The following is a 17,243-nucleotide window of genomic DNA, read 5'->3' as shown; positions in this document are numbered from 1 at the left end:
GTTGTACACTTTATTATTTTTATATAAAAACATTTTTTTAATGAGGTCTGGCTCTGTTGCCCAAGCTGCAATGAAGTGGCACGAATATAGCTCACTGCAGCTCAACTCCTGGGCTCAAGTGATTGTCCTGCCTTGGCCTTTCGAAGTGCTGAGGATACAGAGTTGTAGGCTAAAAGGATAATTTTTTTGGTATATGAATAATATCTCAATAAAATAACTTTTCAAAATGTGCTTTGGGAATAATTTATTTCCTGTTAAAATTTTCTTTAGTTTATTAATCATGTTTAAAAAATGATTTCTTCTGGTGAAATATGGAATTAATCACAATCATTCAATTATTATATTTAATTAATATAGCTCATTATAGATATTACTTACAGCATGAAATGATTTTCTATTGCATTAAGGATGTTTTGAGTAGCTTCCAAAATACGGCCCATTTCTAAAAGATCTAACTAACATGATGACACTAATGTCTTAATAATAACTGACTAATGACACTAATGATGAAGCTGAGGTACTTTACTGGTAAAAGATATTTAATCTTCTAGATGTCTTTTAGAGCAGTGTTTTCCAAACTGCAGAATGTAACTCATTAGTGGATTGATTTACTGAATTACAATAGCAATATAAAAATAACAGAAAAGGAAACAACAGAAGAGGAAAAAGAATATATATTAATAAAAAGAACAGAAAAGGGGCCAGGTGCAGTGATTCATGCCTGTAATCCCAGCACTTTAGGAGGCCAAGGTGGGAAACTGCTTGAGCCTAGGAGATTAAGACCAGCCTGAAAAACATGGCAAGACCCTGTCTATATTCTCTACAAAAAAATAAAAAAATTAGCTGGACATGGTGGCTCATGCCTATAGTCCTAGCTATCAGGAGGCTGAGGCAGGGGGATCTCTTGAGCCTGGGAGTTTAGGGTTACAGTGAGCAATCACTATACCACTGTACTCTGGCCGGGGCAACAGTGCAAGACCTGTCTCTTTAAAAAAAGAAAAGAAAAAAAAACAGAAAAAGAAATATCAATATGCATCACATAGTAAGAGAAAACACTTTCATAAATTGTAAAGTATATAAATATATATGTGAGTATAGGATCACAATATGGTGTCAGTCATAGTCAAGAAAGTTTGGAAACCATTCTATGCTCCTGGGTATTATGGTTTTTAAATAAATAATAGTGGCTAAGCCTCCTGCAAGTTTATATATTAATAGCATAACAGTCACTTGCAGTTCCAAATTATTGTCATATGTATTTTTCTGTCCTCACAAATCAATACATTGTTACTCTGCTGATTATTTATATTCAATAAAGTACTATAGTAATGATCAGTTAATGTTTATTGAACTAGGGATTTAAAAAAATAATCTCTAATTCTCATACCAATCATTCGTTTTGGGTTTCATCTCTTCATCTTATGGGTGAGAAAATGGAATCTGAGAGTGGTTACTTATATAAAACCACATTAAATAATAAGAAATGGAGGCAAAAACTGATTGGTCTATCTGCTCCAAAGTCAGTGCTGATTTTCATTTACACTTGTCCCCCCTTTATCCATGGTTTTACTTTCCACAGTTTCAGTTACCTGTGGTCAGCCACAGTCTAAATATAGGTGATTACGGTACAATAAGCTATTTTGAGAGAGAGAGAGAGAGAGAGAGACCATATTCATATAACTTTTATTACAGTATGCTGTTATAATTAAGTTGTATTATTAGTTACTGCTAATCTCTTCCTATGCCTAATTTTGTAAATTTAATTTTATCATAGATACCTATGTATGTAAAAAAATAGTATACATAGGGTGCAGTACTATCTACGGTTTTGGTATCCACTGGTGGTCTTTGGAATGTATCTCCCTTGGTAAGAGAGGACTACTGTACCACCTTGCTTCTCACTATTTTTTTAAACACTGTAGTGTATTAGTCATACAGTATTTATACTGCTATTTTGACTCAAGAATTTCCATAGTCTATCTGGACTGTCTCTTGACTTTTTTAATAAAAAAATTATTTAAAATGATTATAAAATATACATATTCTTATATAAAACCTAAGAGGCATAAATATAAGTCATCCACAATTTCACTAACCTATTTTGTACTGTAATTTTTGTTTACTATTATAGGTAAGCGTTTTTCTATGTCAGCTATGTACTTTCCTAGAATGTAATTTTTGCAACTTCCTAATATCAACATAGTTATTGACTTATTCTTTTAATATTGGATATTTTGGTTGTGTTATCTCTACTGTAGCTGCTTTTTAACAAAATCAAAATCAGAAGGATGTGCCCCTAACAATCTGCCTCTTACCAAGTCCTAGAATCAATTTCCCTCAGGTTCTTTTGCTCCAGGGCACCAACGGCTCCTTGGTTATTTTCTTCCTTTAGGGCTTTTAGTCACTTTAAAACTGTCCATAAGCAGAAAAAAATGAGGTTTCACACTAAAGAAAAAAATAAACTTTAGTTTTCTATTTTTAGGAACTATTCCTGTGGTATCAGTTTTGAGCTCCTTGCTTTTGGGAATATGATTTTTCATAGTTAATACACACCATGGGGCACAGTCAATAAAGTTAGCTATTGACTTGTCTAGACTTTTTGGCAACTTACAATACTTACCCTAAAAAGACTGTTTCTCCTATTTAATCTTTTTTTTTTTTTTTTTTTTTTTGAGACAGAGTCTCGCTCTGTCGCCCAGGCTGGAGTGCAGTGGCCGGATCTCAGCTCACTGCAAGCTCAGCTCACTGCAAGCTCCGCCTCCTGGGTTTACGTCATTCCCCTGCCTCAGCCTCCCGAGTAGCTGGGACTACAGGCGCCCGCCACCTTGCCCGGCTAGTTTTTTTTTTTTTTTTTTTTTAGTAGAGACAGGGTTTCACTGTGTTAGCCAGCATGGTCTCGATCTCCTGACCTCGTGATCCGCCCGTCTTGGCCTCCCAAAGTGCTGGGATTACAGGCTTGAGCCACCGCGCCCGGCCCTCCTATTTAATCTTAAAGAGTCTTTTGTCAAATTGGTATATGTAAAGATCTCTAGAATACATCCTTCAACAGCAGTATAGATATCTTGTTCATTTGTGGCCATAATACATAGTAGTATGTCTACATAGTAGGACTATAATAGCTAATATTAAATCAGGCACTATCTCTTTCTGCTAGATTTTTAAAAGAGAATTTCACATTTACATGGGTATTTTCAAATGTTCTGATTTGTTTTGAACATTAGGAAAAATGGGATTAAGTCAATATTTTAATATTAGTACGTATGAGAATATCAACCAAAGCAAACATTAAAAGCCATGGAGACTTGATTAAAAGTTCATAAATCATAAATGTACCAACTCATAAATTATAATAAAGCAAATACTGATGTAACCACCACTTAGGTCAATCACTAGAATATTATCATCATACTGGAAGATGGCATCATGTCACTCACAATTATTATTCACTTCTTCCTTCCCATTGGTATTAATAATTACTAGCCTGTCTTCTGACATCACAGTTTTGTCTGTCTTTGAACTTTAAATGAATGGGATCACATTGTACATATTCTTTTACTTCTGACCTATTTCACTCAATACTGAGAATTATCCATAACGTTGTATGAGTTATAGTTTGTTTGTATTGCTGTTATTATTCATATATATATATATAATTTTTATCCATCCCATTACTGATGGACATTTAGGCTATATTCAGTTTTGAACTGTCAAAAATAAAGCTGCTATGAATATTCTTGTTCTTTTGGTGTAAATGTATGCACCATTCTATTTGATATATTACTGGAATTGTTGGGTTATAGAGAAGGTATATGATCAGTTAAATATAGAAAATAATGCTAAAATGTATTTGATATGGTTTGACCCTGTGTCCCCAACCCAAATCTCATGTTGAATTGTAATCCCTGGTGCTGGGGGAGTCACCTGGGGGGAGATAATTGAATCCTGGGGGCGGATCTCCCCCTTAGTGTTCTTGTGATAGTGGGTTCTCACGAAATCTGGTTTTTTGAAAATGTGTAGCACTTCCCCATTCACTCTCTCTTCTTCTTTGCCATGTGAAGAAGGTGCTTGCTTCCCCTTCGCCCTTCCACCATGGTTGTAAGTTTCCTGAGGCCTCCCCAACCATGTTTCCTATACAGCCTGTGGGACTGTGATTCAATTAAACTTCTTTTCTTCATAAATTACCCAGTCTCAGGTAGTTCTTTATAGCAGTGTGAAAACAAACTAATAGAGTATTCCAAAGTGGTTGTATAAATTTATACTCCTACTAGCAGTGTATGAGAATCCCCTATTCCTCCACATCCTTGACAACACTTGAAATCATCCATCTTCAAAATTTGTGGTTATATCTTGTAATTTTAATTTGCATTCTGCTGATGAGTAATGATGCTGAGTCTCTCTTCACATGTCCTTTGGCCATCTGGATATCCCATGTGAGGTGCATAATACCATAACTTCCTTTAAAGACTCAAATTTGAGTCATCAACAAAAGGAGGATACTAACTTCCAGAGTTAAGCCAGTAAGAAAAACAATATTTTGAGGTAGTACCAATTATCTAATCATCCATTAATTTGGATGATTATAGAGATATTTCTATGTTTCTATGAGATGAATGACTTGCATTGTTTATAATTTCAGAGAGTGAAGGTTTTTTTTTTTCCATTTGGCCATTCATTTAGTCATAAATTCATTCAAAAATTATTAAACACAAATATATGCCAGGCACTGTATTCAACATTAAGTTTCATCAGAGGTAGAAGTGATTGATCTGGGATCAAGCACAAGCAGTGCTGGAGGGCACAAACCAGCTGAATGGGCAGGTATCCCAGACCATGTCATCCACCTCAATGCACCAGCGCCTTAAGCTCAGTTCAGACCTGTGGTGTGGAGGGCTTCACAGACAAGCTGATCATCAGCCTGATTCACCGCTGCTGCTACATAAGGGGGTGGGGAGGAATGAGTTTGGCACCCAGGTGATCTACTTGGTTGTCCTTTGGTAGTAACTTGCCCAATTTTGACAGTAAGTGGACAACTATCTTAGCCATGACCTGGAAAGGACATGATAAACAGAAGCTCAGATTCCCCAGGGATAAGAGTATGGGTCATCCTGCCAGAGGAAGAAAAGGCCCACACTTGAGTCATGGATAAATCAGCTTGGTACATGGGACTGTGGCTGCGCAATAGCCCTACTCCCTCTGCCCAAACCGGGTTCCTAGCCTTCCCCCACAGGTGCTGATCCTAAGAATGCTCACTAAGAAATTTCCTGGCCAGGTGCAGTGGCTCATGCCTGCAATTTCAGCACTTTGGGAGGCTGAGGCGGGAGTATTTTTTGAGGTCAGGAGTTTGAGACCAGCCTGAGCAATACGGTGAAACTCTGTCTCTACTAAAAACACAAAAATTAGCCAGGAATGGTGGCACACACCTGTAATCTCAGCTATTTGGGAGGCTGAGGTAGAATAATAATTTGAATCCAGGAGGCAGAGGTTGCAGTGAGCAGAGATTGCACCACTTCACTCCAACCTGGGTTACAAAGACCCCATCTCATAATAAATACATAAATAAATACATAAGGCCGGGCGCGGTGGCTCACACCTATAATCCCAGCACCTTGGGAGGCAAACGTGAGAGGATCACCTGAGGTCAGGAGTTCGAGACCAGCCTGACCAACATGGAGAAATCCCGTCTCAACTAAAAACACAAAATTAGCTGTGTCTGTAATCCCAGCTACTCGGGAGGCTGAGGAAAGAGAATCATTGGAACCTGGGAGGCGGAGGTTGCAGTGAGCCAAGATCATGCCATTGCACTCCAGCCTGGGCAACAAGAGCTAAACTCCATCTCAATAACTAAATAAATAAATAAATCAAATAAACTTCCTACATGCTGATTCCTGTTTCAGAGTCTACTCCCTGAGAGATCCAACTCCCAGCAATATTCAATGGAAAACCAAACTGCCCTCGCAGACCTATATTCTGGTGACATATATGTGTGTATGTGCTAATATATGATTAGAATAAAGAAGTTTAACTTTCATTTTTGAAATATTTCCCTCTTCACTATTTAAGCAAATTTGAATAACAGAGGTAATATATTTTTAGAACAGATATGAATTGGAAAATAAATCTGAACTTCAAGATATTAATTAAAAATATTTAGGGTGGTTGTGCAGAAAAGTCAACATAGCAGGCTTGAGACTACTGTCTTTGGAAAAGCTTGCTTGCGAGTATCTGAAAACTTACTGGTAAACAGTTCCCTATACTGACATAAACCTTTTCCCAAATGAAAAGAATGATTTACTGTGCCTATGCTGTTTGTACAAACAATGTGGTTTATACTGAACACATGTTTTCCTTCTGGGAGTCTGGAATTTTGGTGCATGCCAGGCAGAGGAAGCCTATGTGATCTGCTCCCAGTAGAAACATTAGGTGCTAAGTATCTAATGAGCTTCTCTGGTAGATAAAACTTCAAGCACTGTCATACTTGTAATTTTTTGCTGGAGGAATTAAGTATGTCTTATGTGGCCCTAACTTGGAGAAAACTTTCGGAAGCTTGAGCCTAATTTTCTGAGAATTCATCCCATGAGCCTTATCCCTTTGTTGATTTTGCTTTGTTTTCCTTAGCTAAGGATGGAAGGAAGGAAGGAAAGAAGGAAGGAAGGAAGGAAGGAAGGAAGGAAGGAAGGAAGGAAATATATATTAGCCATAAGTACAAATATATGCCAATCCTTATGAATTCTTCTAGTGCATCATTGAATATGGGAGTGGTCTTGGGGACTCTGACAGTATATGAATTCTTCTAGTGAACCATTGAATATGGATGGGAGTGGTCTTGGGGACTCAGACACAGTGGTTATTGGACAAAATGTTGCTACCTCATTAATTTCCACCAAGGAAATTTGCTATACTTGAGTGGCTCTTACCTTGACCTATATTTAAAAAGGATTCTGACTTATAGCTGATTCACATCTTGGCTCAATTTTTTACAGTATTAAGTTACATATTAATGTTTTCCCCTACATAGGATAAAGTTACTCAGACAAGGATTACCTGAGTAATTCTGTATTTAGGACCAGGGAAAATTGCATGTAGGTATAACCTTCTAAACTCACAAAACATTTTCCTATTTTTTTTTTCTTAAGAGACAGTGTCTTGCTCTGTCAACCAGGCTGGATTGCAGTGGTGCAATCGTGGCTCACTGCAGCTTTGAACTCCTGGGCTCAGGTGATCCTCCCATCTCAGCCTCCCAAGCAGCTGGGACTACAGTGCACACCATCATACCCAGTCAATTTTTCTAATTTTTTGTAGAGACAGAGTCTTGCGATGTTTCCCAAGTTGGTCTTGAACTTGAGGCCTCAAGCAATCCTCCCGCCTCAGCCTCCCAAAATGTTGTACGACAGGAATGAGCCACTGCACCAGGCCCTCTGTTCTTTATCTATCTTAAATTGGTTTTATTTACATAGGAAAACAGTTTAAACTGCACTGTCATCTATGTTTATTTTAGTGTCCACTCCAGTGAACATATTTCCTGACTAAAAGGGGTAGGGCTGATGCTGTAATTGTTTAGGCATGCCTTGTCTTATTATGCTTCACTTTATTGTGCTTCAAAGATACTGCATTTTCTTACAAATTGAAGACTTGTGGCAACCCTCTGTTCAGCAAGTCCATCAGCACCATTTTTCTAATAGCATATGTTCATTTCATATCTGTGTCATATTTTGGTAATTCTCACAATATGTCAAACTTTTAAATTGTTACTATATCTGTTATGGTGATCAGTGATCTTTGATGTTACTACTGTAATTGTTTTGGAGAACCATAAACCACGCCCATATAAAACAGCAAACTGTTTGATAAAGGTATATATGTTCTGACTGCTCTACCAACCAGCCATTGCTGGGTCTCTCTCTCTCTCTTTAGGCTTCTCCATTCACTAAGACACAACAATATTGAAATTAGGCCAATTAATAACCCTACTATGTTGCTGAAGTAAAAGGAAGAGTTGCACATCTCTCACTTTAATTTGGCTAGAAATGATAAGCTTAGTCATTTAGTGAGGAAGGTATGTTGAAAGCTGAGATGGGCTGAAAGCTAGGCCTCTTGTGCCAAACAGTTAAGCCAAAGTGTAAATGCAAAGGGAAGATTCTTTTTTTTTTTCTTTTTTTTTTTGAAAGTGTGCATGGTGTTTATTAAGAACTTTATTTAGGGAGGGGCGGAGCAAGATGGCCGAATAGGAACAGCTCCAGTCTCCAACTCCCAGCGCGAGCGACACAGAAGACCGGTGATTTCTGCATTTTCAACTGAGGTACTGGGGTCATCTCTCTAGGGAGTGCCGGACAATCAGTGCTGGTCAGCTGCTGCAGCCTGACCAGCGTGAGCTGAAGCAGGGCGAGGCATCACCTCACCTGGAAGCGCAAGGGGGAAGGGAATCCCTTTTCCTAGCCAGGGGAACTGAGACACACAACACCTGGAAAATCAGGTAACTCCCACCCCAATACTGCGCTTTAAGGAAACAGGCACACCAGGAGAATATATCCCACACCTGGCCAGGAGGGTCCCATGCCCACGGAGCCTTCCTCACTGCTAACACAGCCATCTGCAGTGATCTATCCGCAAGGCAGCAGCGAGGCTGGGGGAGGGGCGCCCACCATTGCTGAGGCTTAAGTAGGTAAACAAAGCCGCTGGGAAGCTCGAACTGGGTGGAGCTCATAGCAGCTCAAGGAAGCCTGCCTGTCTCTGTAGACTCTACCTCTGCGGACAGCGCACAGCTGCAGTCCATTAGGGGAAAGAGCGGGGGCCGGTGCAGACGCGAACGACTCTGTCTGACAGCTTTGGGGAGAGGCGTGGATCTCCTAACGCGGAGGTTGAGATCTGAGAACGGACAGACTGCCTGCTCAGGTGGGTCCCTGACCCCTGAGTAGCCTAGCTGGGAGACATCCCCCACTAGGGGCAGTCTGACACCCCACACCTCACAGGGTGGTGTCACCCCTGAGAGGAAACTTCCAAAGAAAGAATCAGACAGGTACACTCGCTGTTCAGCAATATTCTATCTTCGGCAACCTCTGCTGCTGATACCCAGGCAAACAGGGTCTGGAGTGGACCTCAAGCAATCTCCAACAGACCAACAGACAGTCCTTCTGACTGTCAGACGGAAAACTATCAAACAGGAAGGACACCTATACCAAAACCCCATCAGTACGTCACCATCATCAAAGTCCAGAGACAGATAAAACCACAAAGATGGGGAAGAAGCAGGGCAGAAAAGCTGGAAATTCAAAAAATAAGAGCGCATCTCCCCCTGCAAAGGAGCGCAGCCCATCGCCAGCAACGGATCAAAGCTGGTCAGAGAATGACTCTGACGAGATGAGAGAAGAAGGCTTCAGTCCATCAAACCTCTCAGAGCTAAAGGAGGAATTACGTACCCAGCGCAAAGAAACTAAAAATCTTGAAAAAAAAGTGGAAGAATTGACAGCTAGACTAATTAATGCAGAGAAGATCATAAACGAAATGACAGAGATGAAAACCATGACACGAGAAATACGTGACAAATGCACAAGCTTCAGTAACCGACTCGATCAACTGGAAGAAAGAGTATCAGCGATTGAGGATCAAATGAATGAAATGAAGCGAGAAGAGAAACCAAAAGAAAAAAGAAGAAAAAGAAATGAACAAAGCCTGCAAGAAGTATGGGATTATGTCAAAAGACCAAATCTACGTCTGATTGGGGTGCCTGAAAGTGAGGGGGAAAATGGAACCAAGTTGGAAAACACTCTTCAGGATATCATCCAGGAGAACTTCCCCAACCTAGTAGGGCAGGCCAACATTCAAATTCAGGAAATACAGAGAACGCCACAAAGATTTTCCTCCAGAAGAGCAACTCCAAGACAAAGAATTGCCAGATTCACCAAAGTTGAAATGAAGGAAAAAATCTTAAGGGCAGCCAGAGAGAAAGGTCGGGTTACCCACAAAGGGAAGCCCATCAGAATAACAGCAGACCTCTCGGCAGAAACTCTACAAGCCAGAAGAGAGTGGGGGCCAATATTCAACGTTCTTAAAGAAAAGAATTTTCAACCCAGAATTTCATATCCAGCCAAACTAAGTTTCATCAGTGAAGGAGAAATAAAATCCTTTACAGATAAGCAAATGCTTAGAGATTTTGTCACCACCAGGCCTGCCTTACAAGGGACCCTGAAGGAAGCCCTAAACATGGAAAGGAACAACCGGTACCAGCCAAAAACATGCCAAAACGTAAAGACCATCGAGGCTAGGAAGAAACTGCATCAACTAACGAGCAAAACAACCAGTTAATATAATAATGACAGGATCAAGTTCACACATAACAATATTAACCTTAAATGTCAATGGACTAAACGCTCCAATTAAAAGACACAGACGGCCGGGCGCGGTGGCTCAAGCCTGTAATCCCAGCACTTCGGGAGGCCGAGACGGGCGGATCACGAGGTCAGGAGATCGAGACCATCCTGGCTAATATGGTGAAACCCTGTCTCTACTAAAAATACAAAAACTAGCCGGGCGAGGTGGCGGGCGCCTGTAGTCCCAGCTACTTGGGAGGCTGAGGCAGGAGAATGGCGGAAACCCAGGAGGCGGAGCTTGCAGTGAGCTGAGATCTGGCCACTGCACTCCAGTCCGGGCGACAGAGCGAGACTCCGCCTCAAAAAAAAAAAAAAAAAAAAAAAAAAAGACACAGACTGGCAAACTGGATAAAGAGTCAAGACCCATCAGTCTGCTGTATTCAGGAGACCCATCTCACATGCAGAGACATACATAGGCTCCAAATAAAGGGATGGAGGAAGATCTACCAAGCAAATGGAGAACAAAAAAAAGCAGGGGTTGCAATCCTAGGCTCTGATAAAACAGACTTTAAACCATCAAAGATCAAAAGAGACAAAGAAGGCCATTACATAATGGTAAAGGGATCAATTCAACAGGAAGAGCTAACTCTCCTAAATATATATGCACCCAATACAGGAGCACCCAGATTCATAAAGCAAGTCCTTAGAGACCTACAAAGAGACTTAGACTCCCATACAATAATAATGGGAGACTTCAACACTCCACTGTCAACATTAGACAGATCAACGAGACAGAAAGTTCACAAGGATATCCAGGAATTGAACTCATCTCTGCACCAAGCGGACCTAATAGACATCTATAGAACTCTCCACCCCAAATCAACAGAATATACATTCTTCTCAGCACCACATCGCACTTATTCCAAAATTGACCACATAATTGGAAGTAAAGCACTCCTCAGCAAATGTCAAAGAACAGAAATTATAACAAACTGTCTCTCAGACCACAGTGCAATCAAACTAGAACTCAGGACTAAGAAACTCAATCAAAACCACTCAACTACATGGAAACTGAACAACCTGCTCCTGAATGACTACTGGGTACATAACGAAATGAAAGCAGAAATAAAGATGTTCTTTGAAACCAATGAGAACAAAGATACAACATACCAGAATCTCTGGGACACATTGAAAGCAGTGTGTAGAGGGAAATTTATAGCACTAAATGCCCACAAGAGAAAGCAGGAGAGATCTAAAATTGACACTCTAACATCACAATTAAAAGAACTAGAGAGGCAAGAGCAAACACATTCAAAAGCTAGCAGAAGGCAAGAAATAAGATCAGAGCAGAACTGAAGGAGATAGAGACACAAAAAACCCTCCAAAAAATCAATGAATCCAGGAGTTGGTTTTTTGAAAAGATCAACAAAATTGACAGACTGCTAGCTAGACTAATAAAGAAGAAAAGAGAGAGGAATCAAATAGACGCAATAAAAAATGATAAAGGGGATATCACCACCGACCCCACAGAAATACAAACAACCATCAGAGAATACTATAAATGCCTCTATGCAAATCAACTAGAAAATCTAGAAGAAATGGATAATTTCTGGACACTTACACTCTCCCAAGACTAAACCAGGAAGAAGTTGAATCCCTGAATAGACCAATAGCAGGCTCTGAAATTGAGGCAACAATTAATAGCCTACCCACCAAAAAAAGTCCAGGACCAGATGGATTCACAGCTGAATTCTACCAGAGGTACAAGGAGGAGCTGGTACCATTCCTTCTGAAACCATTCCTATCAATAGAAAAAGAGGGAATCCTCCCTAACTCTTTTTATGAGGCCAACATCATCCTGATACCAAAGCCTGGCAGAGACACAACAAAAAAAAGAGAATTTTAGACCAATATCCCTGATGAACGTCGATGCAAAAATCCTCAATAAAATACTGGCAAACTGGATTCAGCAGCACATCAAAAAGCTTATCCACCATGATCAAGTGGGCTTCATCCCTGGGATGCAAGGCTGGTTCAACATTCGCAAATCAATAAACGTAATCCAGCATATAAACAGAACCAAAGACAAGAACCACATGATTATCTCAATAGATGCAGAAAAGGCTTTTGACAAAATTCAACAGCCCTTTATGCTAAAAACGCTCAATAAATTTGGTATTGATGGAACGTACCTCAAAATAATAAGAGCTATTTATGACAAACCCACAGCTAATATCATACTGAATGGACAAAAACTGGAAAAATTCCCTTTGAAAACTGGCACAAGACAGGGATGCCCTCTCACCACTCCTATTCAACATAGTGTTGGAAGTTCTGGCTAGGGCAATCAGGCAAGAGAAAGAAATCAAGGGTATCCAGTTAGGAAAAGAAGAAGTCAAATTGTCCTGTTTGCAGATGACATGATTGTATATTTAGAAAACCCCATTGTCTCAGCCCAAAATCTCCTTAAGCTGATAAGCAACTTCAGCAAAGTCTCAGGATACAAAATTAATGTGCAAAAATCACAAGCATTCTTATACACCAGTAACAGACAAGCAGAGAGCCAAATCAGGAATCAACTTCCATTCACAATTGCTTCAAAGAGAATAAAATACCTAGGAATCCAGCTTACAAGGGATGTAAAGGACCTCTTCAAGGAGAACTACAAGCCACTGCTCAGTGAAATCAAAGAGGACACAAACAAATGGAAGAACATACCATGCTCATGGATAGGAAGAATCAATATCGTGAAAATGGCCATACTGCCCAAGGTGATTTATAGATTCAATGCCATCCCCATCAAGCTACCAATGACTTTCTTCACAGAATTGGAAAAAACGGCTTTAAAGTTCATATGGAACCAAAAAAGAGCCCGCATTGCCAAGACAATCCTAAGTCAAAAGGACAAAGCTGGAGGCGTCACGCTACCTGACTTCAAACTATACTACAAGGCTACAGTAACCAAAACAGCATGGTACTGGTACCATAACAGAGATATAGACCAATGGAACAGAACAGAGTCCTCAGAAATAATACCGCACATCTACAGCCATCTGATCTTTGACAAACCTGAGAGAAACAAGAAATGGGGAAAGGATTCCCTATTTAATAAATGGTGCTGGGAAAATTGGCTAGCCATAAGTAGAAAGCTGAAACTGGATCCTTTCCTTACCCCTTATATGAAAATTAATTCAAGATGGATTAGAGACTTAAATGTTAGACCTAATACCATAAAAACCCTAGAAGAAAATCTAGGTAGTACCATTCAGGACATAGGCATGGGCAAGGACTTCATGTCTAAAACACCAAAAGCAATGGCAGCAAAAGCAAAAGTTGACACATGGGATCTAATTAAACTAAAGAGCTTTTGCACAGCTAAAGAAACTACCATCAGAGTGAACAGGCAACCTACAGAATGGGAAAAAATTTTTGCAACCTACTCATCTGACAAAGGGCTAATATCCAGAATCTACAAGAACTCAAACAAATATACAAGAAAAAAACAAACAACCCCATCAAAAAGTGGGGAAAGGATATGAACAGACATTTCTCAAAAGAAGACATCCATACAGCCAACAGACACATGAAAAAATGCTCATCATCACTCGCCATCAGAGAAATGCAAATCAAAACCACAATGAGATACCATCTCACACCAGTTAGAATGGCAATCATTAAGAAGTCAGGAAACAACAGGTGTTGGAGAGGATGTGGAGAAATAGGAACACTTTTACACTGTTGGTGGGATTGTAAACTAGTTCAACCATTATGGAAAACAGTATGGCGATTCCTCAAGGATCTAGAACTAGATGTACCATATGACCCAGCCATCCCACTACTGGGTATATACCCAAAGGATTATAAATTACTCTACTACAAAGACACATGCACACGTATGTTTATTGCGGCACTATTCACAATAGCAAAGACTTGGAATCAACCCAAATGTCCATCTGTGACAGACTGGATTAAGAAAATGTGGCACATATACACCATGGAATACTATGCAGCCATCAAAAAGGATGAGTTTGCGTCCTTTGTAGGGACATGGATGCAGCTGGAAACCACCATTCTTAGCAAACTATCACAAGAAGAGAAAACCAAACACCGCATGTTCTCACTCATAGGTGGGAACTGAACAATGAGATCACTTGGACTCGGGAAGGGGAACATCACACACTGGGGCCTATCATGGGGAGGGGGGAGGAGGGAGGGATTGCACTGGGGAGTTATACATGATATAAACGTCATGCACATGTACCGTAGAACTTAAAGTATAATAATAATAATAAAAAAAAAAAAAAAAAGAACTTTATTTAGGATCAAGATTTGGAGAGGAGGAGAAGGGAGCAGGAATGCGTTCAGTGGCAGCCCCAGTTGGCCAACAGGGAGTTCTGGGGCCAGAATGACTCTTGAAAGTTACCCCAGGTTGGGCTGAGATGACCTAGTCTTTATATCAGGGGTCAGCAAGTTATGGCTTATAGGCCAAACCCAGGTTGCAACCTATTTTTTAACTAAAGTTTTATTGGAGCACAGCCACACCCATCATGTACATGTCATCTGTGGCTGCTTTCATGATACATTAGCAGAGTTGAGTAGTGGGGACAGCTTCCAAGGCTGGCAAAGCCTAAAATGTTTAGGATCTGCCATTGATAGAAGTTTGGCAGGCCCTGTGATGTTCCCTCATTGCTCAGTCGCTGAGTGGACAGTCTCTGATCTCTGTGGCCTCGGCTGGGCTGGAGGGTCCCCTTCCAAGGTGCCTTCCTTGCTCAGGTCTCCTTGGCCTTGAAGCACCACGTTAGTGAACACACAAATGATAAGGAAGCAAAACAGCCTTCTTGCTGACATGGAGAAAATGTGAGTGGTCTGGATAGAAGACCAAAGAAGCCACAATATTCTCTTAAGCCAAAACCTAATCAAGAGTAAGGCCCTAAATCCCTTCAACTCTATGAAGGCTGAGAGAAGTGAGACAGCTGCAGAAGAAAAGCTAGAAGCCAGCAGAGGATGGTTCATGAGGCTTAAGGAAAGAAGCCCCCTCCATAACATAAAAGTGCCAAGTGAAGTAGCAAGTGTTGATGTCATACCTGTTGCTGCAATTTTTTGCTGGAGGAATTAAGTATGTCTTATGTGCTGCAGCAAGTTACCCAGAACTAGCTAAGATCATTGATGAAGGTGATTACACTAACCAACAGATTTTCAATGTACACAAAACAATCTTCTGTTGGAAAAGGATGCCAGCTGAGAAAAACGGGAAATTCTGGCCTTCTCCTTTATTATCAAGCCTCTGAAGATTCTGGAAATCCCCCTATCTCAACCCCACAGTCCATGTGACTTTAAAAAAAAATGCAGAGGAAACTGTGAAAACCATGTCACCTAGACATTCCTAGCTAGAGAGGAGAAGACAATGCTTGGCTTCAAAGCATCAAAAAAACAGGTTGACTTGTCTAATGCAGCCGGTGACTTTATGTTGAAGCTAATGCTCATTTACCATTCTGAAAATCCTAGAAATTATGCTAAACCTAATATTCCTGTACTCTGTAAATGAAACAACAAAGCCCAGATGACAGCACAAGAGTTTAGAGTTTACAGCATGGTTTATTGAATATTTTAAGCCAAGTGTTGAGACCTACTGCTCAGAAAATAAGATTCCTTTCAAAATATTACAACTCTTTGACAATGTACCTGGTTACATCCAAGAACTCTGTGGGAGATACACAAGAAGATAAATGCTGATTAAATGTCTGTTAACATAACATCTATTCTGCTGCCCACGGATCAAGGAGTAATTTTAACTTTCAAGTCTGGGTGGATCACGAGGTCAGGAGATCGAGACCATCCTGGCTAACACAGTGAAACCCTGTCTCTACTAACAATACAAAAAACTAGCTGGGCGAGGTGGCGGGCGCCTGTAGTCCCAGCTACTTGGGAGGCTGAGGCAGGAGAATGGCGGGAACCCGGGAGGCGGAGCTTGCAGTGAGCTGAGATCGCGCCACTGCACTCCAGCCTGGGTGACAGAGTGAGACTCCGTCTCAAAAAAAAAAAAAAAAGAAATACATTTCATAAGGTTATATCTGCCATAGATAGTGATTCCTCTGATGGGTCTGGGAGAAAACCCTCTGGAAAGGATTCATCATTCTAGATGCCACTAAGAACATTTGTGATTTATGGGAGGAGGTAGAAAAATGTCAACATTAAAAGAAGTTTGGAAGAAGTTGATTCCAACCCTCACAGATGACTATGAAGGGTGCAAGACTTCAGTGGAGGAAGTAACGGTAGATGTTTTGGAAATAGCAAGAGAACTAGAATTAGAAGTAGAGCCTGAAGAGGTGACTGACTTGCTGCAATCTGACAATAAAATTTGAATGGATGAGGAGTTGCTTCTTACAAATGAGCACAGAAAGTTGTCTCTTGAGATGAAATCTGCTCCTAGTAAAGATGCTGTGATGTCATTTTTGAAATGACAGCAAAGGATTTAGAATATTCTATGGACTTGGTTGATAAAGCAGCAGCAGACTTTGAAAGGATTATGCCAATTTTGAAAGAAGTTCTACTGTAGGTAAAATGCTATCAAACCACAACACATATGACAGAGACATCTTTCATAAAAGAGTCAATTGGTGCATCAAACTTCGTTGTTGCCCTATTTTCAGAATTTGCCACAGGCACTTCAGCTTTCAGCAACCACCACTCTGATTCATCAGGAGCCATCAACATCAAGGCAAGACCCTCCACCAGCAAAAAGATTATAACTCACTGAAGGCTCAGATGATCAATAGCAGTTTTCAGCATAAAATCTTTTAAAATTAAGGTATTTACATTGTTTTTAGACATAATGCTAATGCACACTTAATAGACTACAGTAATGGTATAATGGTATAAAAATAACTTTTATATATACTGAGAAACCCCAAAATTTGTGTAACTCACTGCATTGTGATA

At 40.2% G+C, this 17,243-nt stretch overlaps 1 protein-coding gene across 5 annotated transcripts in view; it reads right to left on the bottom strand.

The window, feature by feature from the left end:
- The window catches only part of CCDC169 (coiled-coil domain containing 169), a 77,422-nt gene that overhangs the window by 10,820 nt on the left and 49,359 nt on the right, over positions 1–17,243 (bottom strand). The gene's annotated exons all lie outside the window — the stretch shown is intronic.

The sequence above is a fragment of the Trachypithecus francoisi genome, unplaced genomic scaffold, assembly GCF_009764315.1.
Source record: "Trachypithecus francoisi isolate TF-2019V2 unplaced genomic scaffold, Tfra_2.0 Contig01461, whole genome shotgun sequence".
In the NCBI taxonomy this organism is placed as follows: Eukaryota; Metazoa; Chordata; class Mammalia; order Primates; family Cercopithecidae; genus Trachypithecus; species Trachypithecus francoisi.
This window is presented reverse-complemented; position numbering and strand designations above follow the sequence as displayed.